Source organism: Cebus imitator, unplaced genomic scaffold (assembly GCF_001604975.1).
Source record: "Cebus imitator isolate Cc_AM_T3 unplaced genomic scaffold, Cebus_imitator-1.0 Scaffold84, whole genome shotgun sequence".
Lineage (NCBI taxonomy): Eukaryota > Metazoa > Chordata > Mammalia > Primates > Cebidae > Cebus > Cebus imitator.
This window is the reverse complement of record NW_016107399.1, coordinates 6,984,150-6,988,664: the sequence shown is the minus strand read 5'-3', so window position 1 is coordinate 6,988,664 and position 4,515 is coordinate 6,984,150. Positions and strand designations below refer to the sequence as shown.

The 4,515-nt window shown below is 36.1% G+C and overlaps 1 protein-coding gene across 1 annotated transcript in view; it reads right to left on the bottom strand.

Annotated features, from left to right (window-relative positions):
* The window catches only part of MROH9 (maestro heat like repeat family member 9), a 99,353-nt gene that overhangs the window by 24,435 nt on the left and 70,403 nt on the right, over nucleotides 1-4,515 (bottom strand). The gene's annotated exons all lie outside the window — the stretch shown is intronic.

The following is a 4,515-nucleotide window of genomic DNA, read 5'->3' as shown; positions in this document are numbered from 1 at the left end:
GATTGAAAAAGACAAAAACGAGCATGGCATTATGGTAAAGGAAACAATTCAACAAGAAGACCATACTATTCTAAATATATATGCTCCTAATACAGGCATACTCAGATTCATAAAACAAGTTTGTAAAGACATACAAAGAGACTTCCACTTCCACACAATAATAGTGGGAGACTTTAACACCCCACTGTCAGTAGTAGACAGAACAATGAGACAGGAAATTAACAAGGATATTTAGGACTTGAACTCAGCTCTGGATCAGGTGGGCCCAATAGACATATACAGAACTCTCCAACCCAAATCAACAGAATATACATTCTTCTCAGTGCCATGGTACTGATTTTAAAATTGACCAGATAATTGGAAGTGAAACACTCCTCAGCAAATGTAGAAGAACTGGAATCATAACAGTCTCTCAGAAACACAGTGCAATCAAGTTAGAACTCAGGATTAAGAAACTCACTCAAAAACATACTGTTGTATGGAAATTGAACAACCTACTTCCTAAGGACTCCTGGATATAAACAGTGATATTAAGGCAGAAATCAAGAAGTTTTTTGAAACCAATGAGAACATGGAGACAATGTACCAGAATCTGTGGGACACAGCTAAAACAGTGTTAAGAGTGAAATTTATAGCACTAAATGCTCACCTCAGAAAGCTCGAAATATCTCAAATTGACACTCTAGCATCACAATTAAAAGAGCTAGAGTATCAAGAACAAACTAATCCAAACACTAGCAGAAGAAAATAAACAACTAATATCAGAAAAGAATTGAACTAGACAGACACATGAAAAGCCCTCCAAAAAAATCAGAAATCCAGGAGCTGGTTTTTCAAAAAAAACTAACAAAATAGATAGACCACTAGCTAAACTAATATAGAAAAAAAGAGAGAGAAGAATCAAATAGACACAGCAAAAATTATAAGGGAATATCACCACTGACCCTACAGAAAGACAAACTACCAGTCAGAGAATACTATAAACACCTCTATGCAAATAAACCAGAAAACCTAGAAGAAATGGGTAAACTCCTGGACACAGACACCCTCTCAAGTCTAAACCAGGATGATGTTGAATCCCTGAGTAGACCAATAACAAGTTCTGAAATTGAGGCAGTAATTAGTAGCCTACCAACCAAAAAAACAAAAACAACAAACAAAACAAAACAAAACAAAACAAAAAAACAACCCAGGAGCAGACAGACTCACAGCTGAATTCTACCAGTAACACAAAGAGGAGCTGATACCGTTTCTTCTGAAATTATTCCAAACAATTGAAAAAGAGGGACTCCTCCCTAACTCATTTCATGAAGCCAGCATTATTCTGATACCCAAACCGGAAAGAGACACAACAACAAAGAAACTTCAGGCCAATATCTCTAATGAACATTGATTGAAAAATCCTCAATAAAATGCCGGTAAACTGAATCTAGCCGCAAATCAAAAAATGTATCCACCACCATCATGTTGGTCATCCCTGTGATGCAAGGCTGATTCAACATACACAAATAAAGAAACATAATCCATCATATTAAACAGAACCAAAGACAAAAATCACATGATTATCTCAATAGATGCAGGAAAGGCCTTTGATAAAATTCAACATTCCTTCATGTTAAAAACTCTTAATAAACTAGATATTGAAGGAACATATTTCAAGATAATAAGAACTATTTATGGCAAACCCACAGCCAATATCATACTGAATGGGCAAAAGCTAGAAGCATTCCCTTTGAAAACCGGTACAAGACAAGGATGCCCTCTCACACTACTCCTATTCAACATAGTATTGGAAGTTCTGGCCAGGGCAATCAGGCAAGAGAAAGAAAGGATATTCAAATAGATGGAGAGGACGTCAAATTGTCTCTGGAGATGGCATGATTCTGTATTTGGAAAACCCTATTACATCAGCCCCAAAACTCTTTAAACTGATAAGCAACTTCAGCAAAGTCTCAGGATACAAAAATCAATGTGCAAAAATTACAGGCATTTCTTTACACCAATGGTAGACATGCAGAGAGCCAAATCATGAGTGAACTCCCATTCACAAATGCTACAAAGAGAATATAATACTTAGAAATACAGCTAACAAGAAATGTGAAGGAAGGACCTTTTCAGGGAGAACTACAAACCACTGCTCAAGGACATAAGAAGGGACACAAACAAATGGAAAAACATTCCATCCTCAAATGGATAGAAAGAATATTGTGAAAATGGCCATACTGCCAAAGTAATTTATAGATTCAGTGCTATTCCCATCAAACAACAATTGACATTCTCCACAGAAATAGGAAAAAAAAAACTATTTTCAATTACATATGGAATTAAAGAAGACACCATATAGGTAAGACAGTCCTAAGCAGAAAGAACAAAACTGGAGGCATTATGCTACCTGGCTTCAAACTATACAACAAGGCTATGGTAACCAAAACAACATGGCACTGGTACCAAAGCAGACATATAGACCGATGACACGGAATAGAGACCTCAGAATAACACTACATACCTACAATCATATGATTTTTGACAAACCTGCCAAAAACAAGCAATGGGGAAAGGATCTCGTATTCAGTAAATGGTGCTGGGAAAACTGGCTAGCCATATGCAGAAAACTGAAACTAGATGCCTTCCTTATGCCTTATACAAAAATTAACTCTAGATGAATTAAAGACTTAAATGTAAAACTTGAAACCCTAAAAACCCTAGAAGCAAACCGAGGCAGTACAATTCAGGACATTGGCATGGGCAAAGACTTCATGACAAAAACACCAAAAGTAATTGCAACAAAAGCCAAAATTGACAAATGGGGTCTAATTAAATTAAACAGCTTCTGCACAAAAAAGAAACTGTCAGAGTCAACAGATAACCTACAGAATGGGAGAAAATCTTTGCAATCCACGCATCTGAGAAAGGTCTAATATCCAGTCTACAAGAAACTTGAAAAAATTTACAAGAAATGAAAACCACCTCAAAAAGCGGCAAAAGATATGAACAGATACTTCTCAAAAGAAGACACATACATGGCCAGCAAACATATGAAAAAAAGCTCAACATTGCTGATCATTAGAGAAATACAAATCAAAACCACAATGAGGTACCATCTCATGCCAGTCAGAATGGTTATTATTAAAAAATTAAGGAACAATAGATGCTGGTGAGGCTGTGGAGAAATAGGAATGCTTTTGCACTGTTGGTGGGAATGTAAATTAGTTCAACTATTGTGGAAGACAGTGTGGTGATTCCTCAAGGATCTAGTACGAGAAATACCATTTGATCCAACAATCTCATTACTGTATATGTACTTGAAGGAATACAAATCATTCTACTATAAAGATATGTGCACATGTATATTTATTGCGGCATGATTTACAATGGCAAAGACATGGAACTAACCCAAATGCTCATCAATGATAGACTGGTTAAAATGTGGTATATATACACTATGGAATATTATGCAGCTATAAAGAGGAATGAGATCATGTTCTTTGCAGGGACATGGATGAAGCTGGAAGTCATCATCCTCAGGAAGCTAACACAGAAACAGAAAATGAAATACTGTGTGTTCTCACTCGTAAGTGGGAGCTGAACAATAAGAACACATGGACACAAAGATGGGGACACACACCGGGGCCTGTTGGAGGGTGGGGAATGAGGGGAGGGAACATAAAGGGCCAGTCAATAGGTGCAGCAAACCACCATGGCAAATGTATACCTATGTAAAAAACCTGCATGTTCTGCAAATGTATCCCATGTTTTTTAGATGAAATAATAAAAAGAATTGGTTTTTGTTTGATTTTGCTAACATTTTCAACCCTGTAGTTCTTGTCCTTTTCTTCTGAGTTCTTAATAAATATTTTCTCTTGATGGTTGTAATTTAATTTTCATTTTTGGTGATATATATATATATATGTATGTGTGTGTGTGTGTGTGTATATATATATATATTTCCCCCCTTGTACTTTGAAAGCTTATTTTTCATGTGCTCTCATTATCCCATCATACATTGTCTGTGTACTTGTATCTATACTTTAGATCTTTATTTTAAAATGTTTTAGATTAATGAAAATATTTATCATGATTTTCATCTGCTCTGTAGCCACATTTTTCTAAGGTTTGTTTTTCTTCATTCTTTTCTCTCTTTTTTCCCTTGAAGTACCTCTGTAGAAAGATAATGCTGTATCTATTTTTTTAATTACTTATTTACTAATCTTGCAATAGTTATATACAGAGGTTTATTTGTGGGAACTTCCAAGGTAGAATTCAGGATACCAGCAATTATTTCTGGTTTGAAATAATGTTCTTATTGGCTGAACATGGTGGCTCATCCCTGTACTTTCAGGACTTTGGGAGGCTGAGGCAGGCAGATCACTCTAGGTCAGGAGTTTAAGAACAGCCTGGCCAACATAGTGAAACTCTGTCTCTACCAAAAAAACAAAAATTAGCTGGGCATAGTGGCATATACCTATAATCCTAGTACTCTAGAGGCTGAAGCAGGAGAATTGCTTGAACCTGGGA